This window comes from Giraffa tippelskirchi, chromosome 14, assembly GCF_054371585.1.
Source record: "Giraffa tippelskirchi isolate mGirTip1 chromosome 14, T2T-mGirTip1v1.2.pri, whole genome shotgun sequence".
Lineage (NCBI taxonomy): Eukaryota > Metazoa > Chordata > Mammalia > Artiodactyla > Giraffidae > Giraffa > Giraffa tippelskirchi.
The window spans coordinates 67,793,690-67,814,835 of NC_137288.1; the positions used below are offsets into that span (position 1 = coordinate 67,793,690).

Genomic DNA, 21,146 nt, shown 5'->3' on the forward strand with positions numbered 1-21,146 from the left:
CCACTCCAGTATTCTTGCCTGGAGAATCCCATGGACAGAGGAGCCTGCTGGGCTACAATCCATGGGGTAGCAAAGAGTCGGACATGAGTGGGTCACTTCATCTCTTAGTTGCAGCCTACAGGATCTCCAAAGCGTCATGCCAGATCTTTCATTACGGCTCACAGACTCTAGTTGCGGCCTGCTAGCTTAGTTGCTCCAAGGCTTGTGGGATCTTAGTTCCCCAAACAGGGTTGAACCCATGTCCCCTGCAAGGCAGATTCTTAGCCACTGGACTACCAAGGAAGTCCTCTAACTGGCAAATTTTTAAGAACTGGATTTCTTTCATGTTACTGCAATGGAGAAGCCTAGGGACTAGAGTTCACATAGTTCCGTGGTTAGAAAATTATTTACAAATATTCAGTGAACAGGAATTAAGTCCCTCCTACCGGCCAAGCATTGTGTTAGGTGCTGAGGATACAAAAGTGAGTAAAGCTTAGCCCTCCCTTCAAAATGCTGTTAACCTATTAGTAAGTCTGTCTGCAATATACACCATCTCTTCACTTATTGTTTGATTATGATTTGGGCATAGTAATAGTAGTATATTGTATAAAAATAAGATACACCCAGTAAAACATGAAGCACCAGAAAAATCATTCAATACAGTTTTTGTTTATTAGATCTCTGCAGAGAGATTAAGCGAGACTGTCAGATTCTGATGCCCACGTCTGACGATGCCCGTCCAGCAGTTTTGCTGAACAAGACGGATCCTCCAGGTTCTCCCCTTCACACCACAAAGCAGTCACAGCTGGATGCTTCATCACGGCTCTGCCCTCTCCCCAAACAAGTCCGACAAGCCGATGGCATTAGGCCGTGACATACAAAATATGGCATAATTGTAGACTGTAATCATCATGATGATAGCTGACTTGATAAGAGAGGTCAAATCCCATTTTTATATCCTGAATTTCTAAAATATTGTTTCGTCAAAAAAATCAATTTCTCATTTTTCTAGCGTTAACTTGAAAAGGGTATAATTGATCATGCCTAAATCCCTTACATCACCCAGGCCTGTGTGAAAGGCTCACGCCCAAGAAGCCACTTGAGTTAGGGCCAGGCAAAGCAGCAGTTGTTGTCAGCATCTCATACCCATGGGCCCAAACAGCTTCAAAGCAAGAGCCTGTTCTACATCCTTTGCTTAAGGCTGTGGGGAAAACACAGGCTGGTGGAATACAGCTGCTCAGCTGGCTCATTTGGGCTTTGTGGTCCAATTTGCGGATGGGATATTTATAAAATCCGGTGATTACAATGCCATCTCATTAACATTCGTTAAGTGAAAACCACAAAATGCAGGATGGAAATCTCTGGTCTGAGGGGAGGAGGAAGAAGAAGATAAAAGTGAGATGGGGTTTCCTACTTCGGCACAGGCGAAAAGAGAGACTCAGAGGGAAAGGACCCCTTCTCGCTTCCTCTAAGTCAGACTTCGAAGGGAAAAGGGAGGAGAGAGAAAAAGCAGCCGCTTTTCCATTCATCAGGGACATTTGATCCCTAAGCAAACCAGATCCGAGAACAGCCTTCGCTGATTTCCCCGTGAATTTGAATGCTCGATTCCTTGTATGAATTAGCCGAGGAGACACCTCTTCCAGGATGCCTATCTAGACTGAACTTACTCCATGTGATGTCTGCACGCTGAGTGAGGCTGAGCTCAGAGTTTTCAGCACAAAGTTGCTGTTGCTGCCTTGCGACTGGCCTCTGCCCCCGTCCCTATGGGGGACACACAGAGTCCCACCTGAAGTCTAGCTCATCTACCAAACTGCAACTGTCCCTGCAACAAACGCGATCAGAGATAGCGCCTTCACGTAAAAGCAGTTCTTCCAGAGGGTAAGTGCAGAGTGAGCACCATAAACATTGAGGCACGCGTTATTTTGCCAACTTCCTGGGAAAGGTCTTAAAAAGAGGAAGAACGTGACCAGAAGGTCTCGATGGGTGGGGAGCTGTGTGTGCAAGGTCAAAGATAGATCAGAGAGTTAAGAGGGTCACAGACCCATGGGGAGCACCACAGTCAGAGAGGAGAGTTAAGCAGGCACGCCGTTCTGGAGTAGAAAGGAAAAGAGGGCACCAAAATGGAAATCACAAGGAAATAAAACCAAGATCAACACTCACTCACTCACTCAGTGAAGAATCCCCAGTGCGCCAGGCGCTGTTTGGGCACCACGCGGTAGAGGGAAGACGGTCACGCCCTGTGATGTCAGTGGTCTGTGCTGAGTCCCTGTGTCTGTGTGTGCAGGGTCGCTCAGTCATGTCTGACTCTTTGTGACCCCATGGACTATAGCCCACCAGGCTCCTCTGTCCATGGGATATTCCAGGCAAGAATACTGGAGTGGTTTGCCATTTCTTTCTCCAGGGGATCTTCCCCACCTAGAAATCAAACCTGCATCTCCCCATGCCTCCTGCATTGGCAGGCAGATTCTATATCATTGAGCCAACCGGAGAAGCATTGCTCTGCAGAGCTGCTTTATTTCCAGAATCTCGGCAGAGTATGAGCTGCAGCCACCCTCAATGGTGAATACTATTTTTTTTTAAAATAAGGAAGCACTATATGTATGAGCTGACAGTCTACTAGGAGACCATATAAACCAGACAGTGTAATGAACCAACCAGTGTGAGATGAAAAGGTATCAACAGGGCTCACTAAATTATGGTTCCAGACTTGTTTTGAAAGGGAGAGGAGACTGGTCCAAAGAACTCATAAATTGAAACAAATCTTCAGACTCTCTCACAGGGTTGGAGCCACTGACGCACATGGTTCCTGGAGCTAGGGCAGTGGGAAGCCACTGGACAATGTAAAGTTAAAAAGAACAATATGGCAAACATCAGGCTTAAGCAGCTGAAGCTGCTGTGGCACTTCTCACCCTAGGACTTGCTGGCAATGAGGAAGCCCATTTACATAGCCAACCTATGTGTAGTTCTCGGTGCAATCTGGGGTGAACTCTTCTAGCTGTGAGGATCCTGGTTACGAACAGTCCAAATATAAACCCAGTATATGGACCTCATTCATTCCTTGAACTAATACTTCTAGGGCACCTGCTCCGCCCGGTTACAGATGCTGGGGACACAGCTGGGAATAAAACTGACTTCCTGCAGCTCACACTGCAGTGAGAAGAGACAGACAATAAACCAACAGACAAACAATGGAGAGAAGGAAGGATGGAAGGGGGAAAAGAGAGACGAAGGCGATTTCTTCCTTGCATATATCACGATCTAAAGTTAAAAGCTGGGGCTTTCCCAGTGGTCCAGTGGTTAAGAATCCACCTTGCAGTGCAGTGGACATGGGTTTGATCCCTGGCAAGTAAGATCCCACAGGCCGCCAAGCAACTGAGCCCGCATGCCTCAACTAGAGAGTCACTGCGCTGCAGTGAGGATCCCACGGTGCTGCAAACAAGACCAGACGCAATCGAATAAATAAATATTAAAAAGTAAATAAATTCAGTTGAAAGCTAAGGTCACGTGTTGAGTGACGAGGCGACCTGAATGACAAGAAGCCCGCCATGCAAAGACGTGATCACGAGCTACTGCTTCCTATTTCATAGCATCATGCACTCTCCTTCCTGAGACGGACCTCAGAGATCACAGCCAGTGCTCTCAGTTTATGAGACTCAGGGATGGAGCGTGTGTCTCCAAAGACACGCTGAAAAGGAATCAGGATTCTCTACTCAGGGACTTCCCTTTTAATTTGCTGGAAGGTCTAAATAGACAAGTGATAATTATCCAACAAATATACATTGAGTTAGAACTATCTTGGGCGGGGGGGGGGAGGCAGTGTGAAGGGCACTCTCCTGAAACTCTCTGGACTGAGAGACACATAAATGAGGTAAGCAGGGACGCTTCCTGTGCTCACTGGGGGCCTGGCTATTTGGCTCACGGGAGGGGGCTCAGCCCAGGATGAATGGAGGAGATGGAATCGGAAGGATTGTGGTGAGCGGCAATCCAAGTGGGGGAAGCACACTGGGAAAGGTGCAGGGGGGAGGGGGAGGGGGGGGAGGGGGGCTTGAGCAGACCGAGGAGCGGGCTGCGGAAGGGCGGGACACCAGGCCCACCAGGCCTAGGTGGTGGGACCTCAAACCCAGGACAGAATTTGGGAAGAGAGGCGCTTCAAGGAATAGAAATATGTTGCCAGTCTCGCCCCTTAAAATGGTCTTGCCCACCAAAATCACATACCCTCTGCATAATCCTCCAAGTCTCCCTGTAATTTCTCAGTGATTTTAGAGGGACGATTCTAGATGGTTCCGAGCTCCTGAACAGTCTCAGTACCTGCCACCTCCCAGCTTGCAGAGGGTCTGATATTTGAGCCAACTTCAGCTTCCCTGGTGGTGCAGATGGTAAAGAGTCTACCTGCAATGCAGGAAACCAGGGTTCAGTCTCTGGGTTGGGAAGATCCCCTGGAGAAGGAAATGGCAACCCACTCCAGTTTTCTTGCCTGGAGAATCCCATGGAGAGAAGAGCCTGGTGGGCTACAGTCCATGGGTCAAAAGAGTCGGACACAACTGAGCGACTTCACTTTCACTTTCGTTCAGCTCTTCTTGATCCTTTTCCTCATCCCCTTGACCTTTCCTCCACAACAGGTACTGCCCTGGGTGCTCCACACATGCCAGCTCAAGATGACAGTCATTTCTGCAATCGTTTACTCAGTATTTACTTAAATGCTATATCCTATATGCCAAGCATGAGTTTTGTTTTTTTTTACTTTTTGACCCTACCTCCAGGCAAGTGGGTTATTTAGCTCTCCAATCAGGGATCGAACCTGGGCCCCCTGCAGTGGAAGTATGGAGCCTTAACTGCTGGACCAACAGGGAAGTCCCAAGAATATCTCATTTAATCCTCTCTCCCCATGAGAGATGGTTGGATGGCATCACCAACTCAATGGACATGAGTTTGAGTAAACTCTGGCAGTTGGTGATGGACAGGGAGGCCTGGCGTGCTGCAGTCCATGGGGTTGCAGAGTCGGACACAACTGAGCGACTGAACTGACTGTGTTTAGCTAGCAAGTTGAGTCTCAGACAGGTTAAATAATTTGCCTGAGGTCACACCGCTGGAAAGCTTTGGAGCTAGTATCCAAGTCTTTTGAACACAGAAACCCAAGGACTTTCCAATTTTTACTATGAAAACATTCAAGTAAAAAACTGTATAAAAAGGAAAAAGAAAAAAAACTTTGCCTCCTCCATAATTCAGCCTTGGCGAGCCCTATCGGTTTAGACACTGGCGGTATTTTGACTCTCTCTGAAATTCTCTTTCTAGCGTGTGGCCAAATTCCCTAGATGCCACTGAACTATCGGCAACTGATACCAACATTTCTTTCTTACAAGCTATTACTTAAGCCTTAGTCCAGGAAATACAGAATTTATTACGTCTCTGAGCTTTCCCAGAGGGCAAGGTACCATCACATCTTTTGGAGACCAAAAGAAAAGAATTGTTAGAGGATGGAAGTGGTCCAACAGGGATGCGGCAGGAGCAGGTTCAGAGGCTGTGTAAGTGAGCAGCACAAACCCACTCACCTTCCAGGACTGCCGCACTAGCTCCTCTCCCGAGGCCGTGTGGGGAGCCTCCCGGCCCAGTGGCGTTGCTGTATACAGCCCACTCTGGAGGCCCTGAAGACAGCAGTCTTCTCCGAGGGCAGAGCTTCAGGTGACACACCAGTCTTCCACTTTGTACAGAAAGACAAGGGGTCAGGGGCTAGAATCTACATGAACTCGCGGTCACTGGCCTAGCTGGTTGGTCAGGGGGCTGGCAAGAGCAAATCTGGAGGCCTGGGGAGAAACAGGTTTGGGAAGAGGCGTTTGGATGACCTAGGGGAGAGGGCACGAACGCTGAAGACTTTTGTATCACACGTTAATTCTCACCAGAGAGCTTCTCTGGAGGCAGACATTACACAACCAGCGGGACAGAGTGAACTGACCCATCTCTGTCTTCAGTCACCGCAGGCCTGGGACAGTGTATGAAACACAAAAGCCACGTTTGCAGAGCTGAAACCTCAGCATGAAACCAACAGCACAGGCTCCCACTTACCAAGCGCCAGCACCGAATATCACCAGATATCCAACACGTGGCACCATTCCTCAAAGAGATCAGCCAGCCACCCAGGGGCAAGTCAGCTATTAGGTGTGCCACAAAGTTCGTTCGGGTTTTCCATGAGATGTGACAGTATCATCACTCAAAGACCCACAAAAGTGTCTGATCTACCAACACAGGGTTCCACAAAACACTGCCTCAGACCAAGGGACCCACCACACAGCAGAGGTGCTGTGGCAGGGAGTGTCCAGCCATGGGAACCGCTACTCCGATTACACACTGCTTCACTGCAAAGTCTGCTGTGAACCAGCAGTGGAATGTCTCTTTGGTGACAAAGCTGAGGGGCTGTCCTAGAGATGGTATTCTGTGAGGGTGGCAGGATCCTCTAGGACTTGATATATACTCTTAATGACTGGCACGTGGTCCTGTGTCCCCTTGAGGTAGAATGCATGGATCCTGAAACCAAGAGATGGAACTATCTACTGCCCCTGCCTCCAGGAACCCACTGGCGATCCACACAAGCTTAGGCTCTGAGGGTCTCCAGGTCTTAACTCTCAAAGGAGGGAAATGACTTTCTGGGCACACAGTCAGAGTCTTTAGGCTCCAGCTGCCACCCAACTACTTGGGGATCCTCATGCCAAGAGACCAGCAAGTCGGCAAAAAAATCAGCCACATGGGCAAGAGTAATTAACCCTGCCCGCAGGGGGAGCTTTACTTCTGCTCTATACAGAAGTAAAGAGTGTGTCTGGCAACCAGGTGATGGTCTCACGCTTACCATTTAATGATAAATGGATAAGAACAGCAGCCATACCCCCAAGAAGGGCACAGTAATATCCAGGAGTTCAGGAGCCTCTTAGAGGTAAGCCACCTAGCCCAGCAGAGGCGTTAGCCAGAATTGAGAAAGACCTAGAATGAATGGTAAAGAAGGATCATACAAGTATTAGTTACAGCCTTGAGATCAACTATGGCTGCAAGAGCTGTAGTATTTCCCACTAAGCCCCATTTGTAAGTTCCCAGGAAACAAGACCAGTCAAAATTTGATTTAAAAACAAATGTTCCCAGATAGGGGAAATTTATTATAAAAATCAAGTGGATTTGACAAACCTAGACAGTGTATTGGGCTTCCCTGGTGGCTCAGATGGTAATGAATCTGCCTGCCATGCGGGATACCTGGGTTCGATCGCTGGGTTGGGAAGATTCCCTGGAGGAGGGTATGGCAATCCACTCCAGTATTCTTGCCTGAAGAATCCCCACGGACAGAGAAGCCTGGTGGGCTACAGTCCATGAGGTCACAAAGAATCAGACACGACTGAGCAACTAAGCATAGCACAAACAATGTATTAAAAAGCAGAGACATCACTTTGCTGACAAAGGTCCATATAGTCAAACCTGTGGTTTTTCCAGTAGTTATGTACAGATATGAGAGTTGGGACCATAAAGAAGGCTGAGCACGAAAGAACTAATGCTTCCAATTTGTGGTGCTGGAGAAGATTCTTAAGAGTTCCTTGGACTGCAAGAAGATCAAACCAGTCACTTCTAAAGAAAATTAACCCTGAATATTCACTGGAAAGACTGAAGCTGAAGCTCCAATACTTTGGCTACCTGATGCAAAAAGCCAATTCATTGGAAAAGATTGAGATGCTGGGAGAAGACAAAAGGCAAAAGGAGAACGGGGTGGCAGAGGATGAGATGGTTAGATAGCATCACTGACTCAATGGACATGAATGTGAGCAAACTCCAGGAGACAGAGAAGGACAGGAAGCCTGGTATGCTGCAGTCCAGGGGGTCATGAAGAGTCAGACATGACTGAGCAACTGAACGACAACAAAAAGTAGATTTGAGTGGCACTAGGATGGACTGTAGTGCACACTAGGGCACTTCACCCATGTCCCCTCTTCAGGGTGGACACACTCACAGCCCAGCTGCTAAGACTGGATGCTGGTGACTCAAGGCTGAGTACCCCCCTGGGAACTGCCTTCTACCACTGGGATCTGCCTGATCCAGGATTGCGGCTCCTCCGAGGGGACGACCTATGGCCAATGCCTGGCTCGTGAAGGAGAACAAAGTCTGGTACCCATGCCTCAATATGGGACAACGCTAGAGGGTCATCCGGGCTCCAGAGCTCCCTGTAACATCAGCTGGGGTCCCGAAGCCACAGAAATATGGGTCAGTGTCTCCCTCAGCCCAGTCCTGTCTTCCCCACTACCTAATAGATATCTCTCCTGAATACATTTGGAGCGAACTTTCTGCATGAAAATCTGTCTCAAAGTTTATTTCCAAGTACCCAATCTAAGATAGCCATGCTCACACACATCATCACATGGCCCAAACAAGACTGCGCTGGAACAGATATAACAGGAGGAGTTTCTTACCATGGCTTCATCTCCCTAACAAAGTTCTCCACTTAATCACATATACCTGCCCTCTCAAAATCTGGGGGGCAATTCTCCCTCCATATCTCATTCTAATCTATGAGGCTGCACAGGTTATTGAATAAATCCATGGCATAGTATCCCGCTTCTTTTGACATAAAATGTTGGCCTTAGATAGAAAGATATAAACAAAGGGTTGGTATAAAGATAGTATGTTAAAGACATTTAATGTCAGAAAGTTCAGATGCTGGTATCATTGTAGTCTATGAGAAAGGGTTAAGCAGACTAGGTCATTAGGTCATACAACCTTATGGAAATCATTTAACCTTCAATGAGTCTGTCTCCTAAACTATGTTAAAAGCTTGTTCAGACTACTGCTATGAGGATCTTATCTGTAAAGATAACACTACCTGCCTAATTCTTAGAATGAGGCTTCTTGGAAAGGCTAAACGAGGTGATATTTTATGATACCTGGAACACATAAACACTCCACATATGACTAGTATCAAATGAAAACAAGCTTACAAAATTACTTTGAAACTGAAACATGGTACAAAAATGCCACCAATTTTGATAGCAGCACAATATATTCAATAGGTAATGTTTTACATTTTTCCAGAGGTTTGGCCATATCTCCTTAATATCATTAGTGCATCTAGTGCAGTGTTTTGCTACTGGGCAGATGCTTAAAATCTTCTCCCTGACTTTCAAGATGGGAATCAGTAATACCAGGCCTTGGCACCCTATGAATATTGGCAAGCAAATGCTTCTATAATACTCTGTCGAAGAGAGATTTATTTTTTTTTCTGGATTAGAGTACAAAAGGAGAGGGGAAGCTACATTTCTTGGCTCCACATGAAAAGTCACCCAAAGATTTCAAATGTATTTTTATTGGTCTGAATATATTCCAATCAAGTTATTTCTAATCATCTGCTATCTCAGGGTCCTGCTGTATGTGCACCATTTCCCCTTATATTTTATTAAATGAAGGATCAAGGATTACATCTATCCTGTGCTCCAAATTTTTAATGGAAACAAAATCCTCTGAGGATTATCTTAAATCCGGGTAATATTCTTAAGTGGGACCTGAACGCAGCCTAACAGTTGCCAGGTTAGAAACCCATCTCTCTCCGTCTCCTTACAGTGACTCCGTGAATTCAGATCCCTGGGTCACTGAACCACTTCAACACTGGCATATGTATGGTGAGGAAAGACACAGATCAGAATTCAAAAACCATTCAAACATAATGCCAGAACAGGATGATCAATCCAACTCCACCAGTCCAATCCATTTCATTTAATCTCACCTTTAAACAGCCCTAAAGTCTGTATTCCCTTCCTATAAGTAAGGCTAACTTTCCTTCACCCCTCCTTCTCCTTCTCTTTATCTGTTTGGACCCCCACTCTGAATTGCCTCCTCTCGCTAGGACCATCGCAAATCTTGCTCCTGTATCTGCCTTCTTCCCTCTTCTGACTTAGCACACGTGTGTACATGATCAGTCACTTCAGTCTTGTCTGACTCTCTGTGACCCCATGGAGTGTAGCCCGCCAGGCTCCTCTGTCCACGGAATTCTCCAGGCAAGAATACAGAGTGGGCTGCCATTTCCTCCCCCAAGGGATCGTCCCAACCCAGGGATGGAACCCACGACTCTGATGTCTCCTGCATTGGCAGGTGGGTTCCTTACCACCAGCGCCAGCTGAGAAGCCCTCTGCATGTCTTCCGAATGAATATTATTTTCTAGAACCCATCCCCCTTTGTGACACTTGGAATGTCCCCCACCGCCGCATGCTGTGTAAATGACCACCCCAGAGGCCAGGCACTCTGTTCAACACTGGCTCCCCTCCACAAGACTGAGCCCAGGGCACAGGAACCTGCTGGCTATCAGGGAAGCAGCACTAACAGTTCTGTGAGAATTCCCAAACACACTGAGCTGCATTTGGTGTTTGATTGACAGGTTTCCATTTCACAGAGGAAATACACCACAGAATTTTAAAAATCGTTCTCGTTATAAAATGCTGTTTCTTCAATTAATGATCTACACTGATATCACACTGAAAGACGTGTAAAATCCTCTCAGTTTGGGACACGGACTCCCATAAATTCCGGCATCAATGCCTTAACTTGGCTTTTGCTCGGTACCTGAAAGCACCCTGGGTGCGCTCCATTCCCTCCACGCCGGGACAATGCAACTGAAGCACTGGTGCTGAAGTCTCAGTTGCTCTTGTTGTGCAGTCCCTGAGCTGTGTCCAACTCTTGCAACCCCATGAACTTCAGCACGTCGGGCCTCCTCGTCCTTCACCGTCTCCCGGAGTTTGCTCAGACTCATGTCCACTGTGACCACGATACCATCCAACCGTCTCATCCTCCGTCGCCTCCTGCCCTCAATCTTTCCCAGCATCGGGGTCTTTTTCAATAAGTCAGCTCTTTGCATCAGGTGGAAAAGCCTTAATTGGAGCTTCAGCATCAGTCTTGGTGATGGGTTGTATATGCCTTTTCAGTGTGGCATCGCTTTTTTTCACAAGGTCTTCAGTGGCTGAACCTAAAGAAATGAAGAGACATGGACATTTCAGATGCCATGTGAGCTAAAAAAAGAGTAATTGTTGAGCAAAATGTTCAACAACCATCAGTCCTTCAGATCATACCATGTACATGGTCACTTTTCTGTCAAGCATATTCAGCGTTGATTTTTAAATGTTTAGGGATTTCCCTGGTAGTACACTGGCTAAAACTCTCTGCTCCCAAAGCGGGGAGTTGGGGGGGGGCAGGTTCAATCCCTGGTCAGGGAACTAGATCCCGCATGATGCAACTAGGACCCAGCACAGCCAAATAAATAAATATTAAAAAGGAAAATAAAAATGTTTAGATATTGACTATTCCTAGTCTTGTCCCTGATCAATAAGCTGTGTGCCCTTAGACACTGACTTAGATTTTGTATAACCTGTTGTTGTTGTTGTTCAGTTGCTAAAGTGAAAGTGAAAGTCGCTCAGTCATGTCCGACTCTTTGCAATCCCGTGGACTGTATAGGGCATGGAATTCTCCAGGCCAGGATACTGGAGTGGATAGCCTTTCCCTTCTCCATGGGATTTTCCCAACCCAGGGATTGAACTCCGTCTCCTGCATTGCAGGTGGATCCTTTACCAGCTGAGCCACAAGGGAAGCCCTGTTCAGCTGCTAAGCCATGTCTGACTCTTTGAGACCCCGTGGACTGCAGCATGCAGGCTTCTCTGTCCTCCTCCCATGCCCACTGAGTCAGGATGATGTCTAACCAGCTCATCCTCTGCTGCCCCCTTCTACCTTTGCCTTCAATCTTTCCCAGCATCAGGGTTTTTCCAATGAGCTGGCTCTTCACCAAAGTATTGGAACTTCAGCTTCAGCATCACTTCTTCCAGCAAATATTCAGGGTTAATTTCCTTTAGGATTTTCTGAAACCTACATACCTCATATGTAACATGGGGATAATTAAATTCTCCTTCCTAATACAGAAAGCTAGGAGGGAGTATAATTCTCTTATTTTCTAGATGAAAACAGACACGGAGGATAAATGACTTAATGGCATAAAGTTGGTCAAAGTGGCAGGGCTAGAACCTATGATTCTAGGCTCAAATCTGTACCTAGTCTTATGATTTATTCCAATACAACAAGATCTAAAATCATATGAAATAACTTGAGTATTATAATCTTATTTGACAAAAAGATACAAATGAGGTATGAAGAGGTCATGTGGTTTAATGGCGGAACTTTGATTATAACCCAGGCATGCAAATGTCTAAGCCAGAGTCTTTCTACGCTATCAATCAAACTTGACTTCATTTTTCTGATTGAAGAAATAAATGTAAACTTGTCCCCACATAGGTATATATTGGTGTAGCAAATATTCTAGAATGTGAAGTCTGAAATCTATTTCAATGACTTCTTCTTTTATTGTTTTAGTCTTCCCCCTTTATTTGATAATTTCCTATCATTTCTGTACTATCTAGAGATGGATACCTAGTTTTTAATTAAAACATGGTTGATTTAAAACATTATATTAGCTTCAGGTGTACACCATAGTAATTCAATATTTTTATAGGTTATATTCCATTTAAAGTTATTATCAAATACCCGCTGTGCTGTACAATATATGCAGCTGTGCTGTGCTGAGTCGCTCGGTCATGTCTGATTCTTTTCGACCCTATGGACTGTAGCCACCAGGTTCCTCTGTCCATGGGATTTTCCAGGCAAGAATACTGGAGCGGGCTGCCATTTCCTCCTCCAGGGGATCTTCCTGACCCAGGGATGGAAACTGCATTTCCTGCATTGGCAGATGGACTCTTTATCACTGAGCCACCTGGGAAACCTGAAAAATGTATACTTACAGCTTATCTGTTTTATACATTAAGTAGCTTGCATCTCTGAATCCTCTGCCCCTATCTTCTGCCTCTCCCATCCCTCTTCCCACTGGTAGAGGGATTGTTTTCTGTGTCTGTGAGTCTGTTTCTGTTTTGTTATATTCACCATTTTGTTTTACTTAGATTCCACATATATGTGATTAAAACACACTATTTGTCTTTCTTTCACTTATTTCACTAAGCATAATACCCTCCATGGAGAAGGAAATGGCAACTCACTGCAGTACACTTGCCTGGAAAATTCCATGGACAGAGGAGCCTGGTAGGCTATAGTCCATAGGGTTGCAAAGAGTCGGACACGACTGAGCAACGTCACTTTCTTTCTTTCTTTCTAATACCCTCCAGGTCCATCCATGTTGTTGCAAATGGCAAAATTCATTCTGTTTTTATGGCTGAGTAATATTTCAATGTATATATGTACCACTTCTCTTTTATTCACTCATCTTTTGATGGACACTTAGGTTACTTCCATATCTTGGCTATTTTAAATAATGCTTCTATGAACATAAGGATGCATATATCTTTTTGAATAAGGGTTATTATATATATATATATATATATATATATATATATGTACACACACACACAGAAGTGGAATTACTGGGTCTTATGGTAGCTCTGCTTTTAATTTTTTCTTTTTTTTTAAGATTTTTTTGAGGTGGACCATTTTTTTTAAAGTCTCCACTGAATTCACTGCAACACTGCTTTCCAGCTCCCCGACCAGGGATGGAGCCCGTGCCCCCTGCACTGGAAGGCAAACTCTCAACCACTGGACCACAGGGGAAGTCCCTATTTTTAGTTTCTTGAGGAACGTCCACACTACCTTACATAATGGCCGTGCCAATTTACATTCCCATCAGCATTGTACTAGGGTTCCCTTTTCTCCACATCCTCGCCAACTTTTGTTATCTGTAGATTATTTGATGATAGCCATCCTAACAGGCATGAGGGCGTATCTACTTGTAACCGTTATGATTCTGACTTGCATTTCCCTGATAATCAGCAACAATTCTGAGCATCTTTTCATGTGCCTATTGGCCATCTGTATGTCTTCTTTGGAAAATAATGTCTACTTGGGTCTTCTGTCCATTCAAATTGTGTTGCTTAAGGGTTTTCTGATATTTCAGTGTATAAGCTGTTTATATATTTTGGATTTTAACCCTTACTGGATATATCATTTGCAAATATTTCCTCCCACTCAAGAGGTTGTGTTTTTGTTTTGTCAGTGGTTTCTTGCTGTGCAAATCTTTTAAGTATAAGTAGGTCCCATTTGTTTCTTTTTGCTTTTGTTTCCTTTACCTGAGGAGACTGATCCAAAAGTAATATTCCTAAACTATGTCCAAGAGTGTTCTGCCTATGTTTCCTCCTAGGAGTTTTATGGTTTCTGGGCTTACATAGAGGTCTTTGATCCATTTTGTTTATTTCTGTATGTGGCATGAGAAAACATTCTAATTTCATTCTTTCATATCTAGCTGTCCAGTTTTCCCAGCACCACTTATTGAAGAAGCTGTCTTTTCCCCACTATATATTTTTGCCCTCTTTGTCATACAGTGCATGCGTGCATGCTAAGTCATGTCCGACTCTTTTGCGACCCCATGGACTGTAGCCAGCCAGGCTCCTCTGTCCATTGGATTTCCCAGGCAAGAATACTGGAGTGGGTTGCCATTTCCTCCTCCAGGGGATCTTCCTGACCCAAGGATCAAACCTGCATCTCCTCTGTCTCCTGTATTGCAGGCAGATTGTGAATTCTTTACCACTGAGTGACCAGGGAAATCATACAGTAACTGAACAAGCATACATGGGTTTATTTTCAGGCTCGCTATTCTGTTCCATTGAGCTATGTGTCTGTTTTTGTGTCAGTACCATACTGTTTTGATGACTATAGTCTGTAGTATAGTCTGAAGTCAGAAAGTGTGGTATCTCCAAACTTTGTCCTTTTTTCTCAAGATCATTTTTGCTATTTGGGGTCATCCGTGGTTCCATATAAATCTTAGGATTATTTGCTCTGTCCCATGCTCTGACACTCAGTCAAGTCCTAGTTATGTGAAAAAAATGTCACTGGTATCTTGATAAGGATTGCATTCAATATATACATTGCTTTGGTTGATAGGAATTTTAAACAATATTAATTCTTCCAAACTATGAACATGGGATATCTATCCATTTCTTTGTATCACCTTCAATTTCCTTTATCAGTGTTTCATAGTTTTCAGAGTACATGTCTTTCACTTCCTTGGTTAAGTTTATTCTTAGGTGTTTTACTGTTTTTTATACAATTTTGAACAGGGTCATTTTCTTGCTTTCTCTCTCTGATAGTTCATAGGTGTATAGGAAAGAAATAGATTTCTGTGTATCTTCTTTCTAAAACTTTACTGAATTCGTTTATTAGTTCTAACAGTTTTTTGGTGGAGACTTTAGGGTTTTCTATATTCAGGATAATGTCATCTGAGATTAGTGATAACTTTATTTCTTCTCTTCTAATTTAGATGCCTTTTCTTTTTCCTGTCAGTTTGCTTTGGCTAGGACTTCCAAAAACTGCTAAATAGAAGTGGCAAGACTGGGCACCCTTGTCTTTTTCCTGATTTTAGAGAAAATCTTTGCAGCTTTTCATATAGAATATGATGTTTGCTCTGGGTGTGTCATAAATGGCCTTTATTATGTTGAAATATGTTTGCTATGGAACAACTTTCATAATAGTTTTTATTCATTTACATGAATGGATGTCGAATTTTGTCAAATGCTTTTCCTGTGTCTTTTGAGATGATCATGTGATTTTTATCCTTCATTTTGTTAACATCGTGTATCACATTGACTTGCAGATAATGAAACATCCTTGCATTCTTAGAATAAACCCCACTTTATCATGGTGTGTGATCCTTTTAATATATGGTTGAATTTCATTTGCTAACATTTTGTTGATCATTTTTGCATCTATATTCATTAGAGATTTTGGCTTGTAGTTTTATTTTCATAGTGTCTTTGTTTGGTTTTGGCATCAAAGTAATGGTGACCTCATAGGATGAAGTTGAGAGTGCTCTGCTGCTGCTGCTGCTGCTGCTGTTGCTCCAGTCGTGTCCGACTCTGTGCGACCCCATAGACGGCAGCCCACCAGGCTCCGCCTTCCCTGGGATTCTCCAGGCAAGAACACTGGAGTGGGCTGCCATTTCCTTCTCCAATGCATGAAAGTGAAAAGGGAAAGTGAAGTCGCTCAGTCGTGTCCAACTCTGTGCGACCCCATAGATGGCAGCCCACCAGGCTCCGCCTTCCCTGGGATTCTCCAGGCAAGAACACTGGGCTGCCATTTCCTTCTCCAATGCATGAAAGGGAAAACGGAAAGTGAAGTCGCTCAGTCGTGTCCAACTCTGTGCGACCCCATAGATGGCAGCCCACCAGGCTCCGCCTTCCCTGGGATTCTCCAGGCAAGAACACTGGAGTGGGCTGCCATTTCCTTCTCCAATGCATGAAAGGGAAAAGGGAAAGTGAAGTCGCTCAGTCGTGTCCAACTCTGAGTGACCCCATGGACTGCAGCCTACCAGGCTCCTCCATCCATGGGGTTTTCCAGGCAAGCGTACTGGAGTGGGGTGCCATTGCCTTCTCCATTGGGAGTGCTCTCTCCTCTTCAAATTTTTGAATAGCTTGAGGAAGATAGGTATTAGCTCTGCTTTATAATTGTGATAGAATTCCCTTATGAAAATGTCCAAAACATCCAATCCTAGAGTTATGTTTACTGGGAATTTTTTGATTGCTGATTAAATGTAACTACTAGTGATCAATCTATTCAGATTACCCATTTCTTCTTGAGTCAGTCTTGGGAGATTGTGTGTTTCTGGAAGTTTATCCATTTCCTCTAAGTTGTCCAATTTGTTGGCATATAACTATTCATAGAATTCTCATGATTTCTTGTATCTCTGTGATATCAGTTGTAGTTTCTCCTCTTCCATTTCTTAGCTTTTATATTTAGGTCCTCCCTCTTTTTTTCTTAATGAGCCTAGCTAAAGGTTTGTCAACTTTGCTCATCCTTTAAAAAAGAAAAAGAGCTCTTGGGTTCACTGATATTTTATTTGGGGGAATTTTATTTATTTCCTTTCTAATCTTTATTATTTTCTTCCTTCTGCTGACTCTGGGCTTTTTTGTTCTTTTTCTAATTCCTTTGGATCAAGGTTTACCACAGGTCTAACACAATTCCTATCAAAATCCCATCAACATTTCTTAGAGATAGATAAAATTATCCTAAAATGTGTATGGAAAACAAAAGAATGAAAATATCTAAAATATTTTTTTTAAAGAAAGACAAAGTAGAAGGAATTAGCCTATCTGATTTCCAGACTTATTATATAGTTACAGTAACTGAGACTATGTAATATTAATGGATAGACAGACACATAACTCAATGAAATAGAATAGAGAACTCAGAAGCAGACCCACCTATTTATGCCCAACTGAAAGGTGTAAATGTAATTCAGTGGAGGAAAAATAGTCTTTTCAATGAATGAAGCTGAACTGATTGGGTATACACAGGCAAATAAACAAAAAGAAAAAGAACTTTGTTCTAAACCTCACTCTTTTGCAAAAATTAACACAAAATGGATCTTGGATTTAAATGTTAAATGTAAAACTATAAAACTTTAGAAAAATTAAATATGAGACAATTGATCTAAGGCTTGGCAAAGCATTCTTAGCCTTGAAATCAAAAGCATGGCACACACAAAAAAAATTTATAAATTGGACTTTTCCAAAATTTGTATTTGCTCTGTGAAAGGTCCTACTTAACAGAGTGAAAAGGCAAGGTCCAGACTGGGAGAAAATATTTACTAACCACCTATCTGACAAAGAACAACTACCTATGATATAAAAATAATTCTCAAAACTCAACAGTAAAAGTTATTAATCCAATTGGAAAATGGACAAAATATATGAACAGACATTTCATTGATGTGTATATACCGATGGCACATAAGCACATGAAAAGATCTTCTATATCACTAGCCACTACGGAAATCCAAATTAAAACATCACTACACAAATATTCACAATACTTAAGCTGGTAAAGATGTATAGAAACTCAATCACTCAATACAGTGGGAAAACAAAATGGTACAGTCACGCTGGGAAAAAGTTTGCAGTTTCTTTTTTAAAAAGGTCAGCAATATGGCAGAATAGGACATTTCAAGCCTTCATTCTTTCACAGAAACACACTGTCCAGAACATTTCATATGCTAGGGCACAAAACAAACCTTGACAAATTTGAGAATACTGAGATAATTCCAAGTATCTTTTCCAATCACAACGGACTGAAACTGGAAAAATTAACAAGTACATGGAAATTAAACAACACATTCTTTTTAAAAGCTATTGGGTTTAAGAAGAAATCAAATTAGAAAACATCTCAAGGCAAATGAAAATAAAAACACAACATGCCAAAACCAATGAGATGCAGAAAAAACAGTACAGAAGGTAAAGTTTATAGCAGTAAATACTTGCACTGAAAAATAAGAAAGATCTCAAATAAACAATCTCAGTTTACACCTCAAGGAAGAGACTAGGCCCAAAATTAGCAGAGAGAAGGAACATTTCCAAGAATGGATAACTAAGGAATTAAAAAATATTAGGGCATAAATAAATGCTAGAGAACAGATAGACATTTTTTTAAATTGATAACACTAAGAGCTGATTTTTGAAAAATAAAATAAAATCAACAAACCCTTCACTAAGCTGCTGCTGCTAAGTCGCTTCAGTCGTGTCCGACTCTGTGCGACCCCATAGATGGCAGCCCACCAGGCTCCGCCGTCCCTGGGATTCTCCAGGCAAGAATACTGGAGTGGGTTGCCATTTCCTTCTCCAGTGCATGAAAGGGAAAAGTGAAAGTGAAGTCGCTCAGTCGTGTCCGACTCTTAGCGACCCCATGGACTGTAGCCTACCAGGCTCCTCCACCGTGGGATTTTCCAGGCAAGAGTACTGGAGTGGGGTGCCATTGCCTTCTCCGTTCACTAGGCTAGGGGGTTAAAAAAAGAGAGAGAAGACACGAATAAATAAAATCAGAAATAAAAGAGGCGACATTACAACTAATCTCACAGAAATAAAGAGGCTCATAAGAGACTATTATGAACAATCATATGCCAATAAATTAGACAACCTAAACACATACAATCCTATGTCGAAAAAACTGGACAATCTAGACACATACAACCTATCTAGATCAGGTCAAAAAGAGACAGACTTTACACATACCAATAACAAATAAAAAAAGCCAAAGGAGTAGTTTTAAAACTTCCAACATAGGAAAAGATCAGGATCAAATGATTTTGTGGGTGAATTTTACCAAACATTTATAAAGAATACCAACCTTTCTTAAATTCTTCCTAAAATTAGAAGAATAAACACTTTCTAAACTAATTCTATGAAGTTAGTCTGAAACCAAAGCCAGACAAAAGATATCACAAGAGAAAAAAACTACAGATCAGTATCCTCCTGAACATAGACACAAAGACCCTCAAAAAACAAAAAAATACCAGCAAACCCAATACAACAGCATTTATCATTCACCATGACTAAGTAAAATGTATCTTTGTGATACAAGAATGATTCAACACATTTAAATCAATCAACATGATACACCATATTAACAGGATAAAGGATTAAAATCACATGAATCATCACAATTGATGCATAAAAAACATTTCCCAATATTTACATCTTTTCACAATTAAAAACTCTCAACAAGAGGTTTGACAGAAAACAACAAAATTCTGTAAAGCAATTATCCTTCAATTAAAAAATAAATAAATTAAAAAAAAACCTCTCAACAAATTAAGTGTAGAAGAAACTTACTTCAGTACAATAAAAGCCCACAGCAAACATCTATGAAAGCCCACATCTATGAAAAGCCCACAGCAAACATCATGCTCAACAATGAAAAGCCAAAAGATTTCCTTCTAAGATCCAGAACAAGGCAAGGATGCCCACTCTTACCTCTCCTTTTCAACATAGTACTGGAAGTCCTAGCAAGAGAAACTAGTCCAACAAAAAGAAATAAAAGCCACTCAAATCAGAAAGAAAGAAGTGGAATTACCCCTGTTTAAAGATGACATGAGTTCACATGTAGAAACTGTAAAGGCTCTACAAAAACCATGGAACTAATAAGCAAATTCAGTAAAGCTACAAGATGTAAAATCAACATATAAAAAACAACTGTGTTTCTATACACTAACAACAACCTACCTGAAAAAGAAATGAAAATAATTCCATTTACAGTAGCATCAAAAATAAGAAAAGGCTTAAGAATAAGCTTAACAAAAGAACGGAAAGACCTGTAGACTGAAAACTACAAAACAATGACAAAAGAAAATTTAAAAGACACAAATAAATGGAAGGACAACTCATGTTCATGTACTGGAAGAATTAATACTGTTAAAATGTCAACACTTTCCAAAGTGATCTGTGGATTCAACACAGTTCCTATGAAAATATCAATGGCATTTTTATTGAAATAGAAAAAACAATCCTAAAATTCATTTAGAACCACGAAAGACTCCAAATGGCCAAGTAATTTCGAGCAAGTACAATAAAGCTGGAGGTATGGCGCTCTTTGACTTCAAAACCTCTTATAAGGCTACATCTCTAGATGATCTATCTCAACCAGTCTCGTGGCTTTACACACCAAGTACACACAAACAACTCCTAAATTTTTATCTTTATCCTCAACTTCTCATCTGAACACCTGACTTATAACCCAATTGCCTACCCACTATCCCTTCTTGAATCCTAAGACATCTACGCTTAACGTGTCCAAACACACGATAACCCACCTCAACCCCCTCTCCCCATATTCCCCACCTTTCTTAGAATTCTTTGATATACATTTCAAAACGTGGCTCCAGATTTTTTGTTGCTGCAGTGTCCCCTCCTCTTTGAATGAGTCCGTGAATGATTCTAGGCATAGACGATGGAGGAAGTGACACAGGGTGAGCTCTGAGACTAGGTCATAAAAGACCACGCAGTTTCTCCCAGGTTCTTCTCCTGCAGTGTCCACCCTCAGGGACTGCTCCCTCTCAAAACCCAGCCGTTATGCTGTGAGAGGCCCAGTTCAACAGAGATATTTAAAAAAAAATGGTTGCTGTTTTAATTCACTATTTGGGGGGAGATTTGCAGTAATAGAGAACTGGACTTGATGGTAGCTTTATTCTTTCAATTATTCAGAACAAAAATTTTGAAGGCATGCTTGACTCCTTTCTTTCTTTCACATTCCATATCCAAATGCCTCAACACATTCTGTCAGGTCCCTCTTCAAAATACGTCCAAAATCTGACCAATTCTCACTACCTAGTCTGTAAGAGAGTTCTCTAA

The 21,146-nt window shown here is 42.7% G+C and overlaps 1 long non-coding RNA gene across 1 annotated transcript in view; it reads right to left on the reverse strand.

Moving 5' to 3' along the window:
- LOC145534562 (uncharacterized) overlaps positions 1 to 21,146 on the reverse strand; it is a 69,537-nt gene that overhangs the window by 39,017 nt on the left and 9,374 nt on the right. The window contains exons 2-4 of the long non-coding RNA XR_014074746.1: positions 10,555 to 10,954; positions 5,529 to 5,677; positions 4,195 to 4,368 (exon numbers count right to left, since the gene is read on the reverse strand). This is a non-coding gene — a long non-coding RNA (uncharacterized LOC145534562). The remainder of the gene's footprint in view (positions 1 to 4,194; positions 4,369 to 5,528; positions 5,678 to 10,554; positions 10,955 to 21,146) is intronic.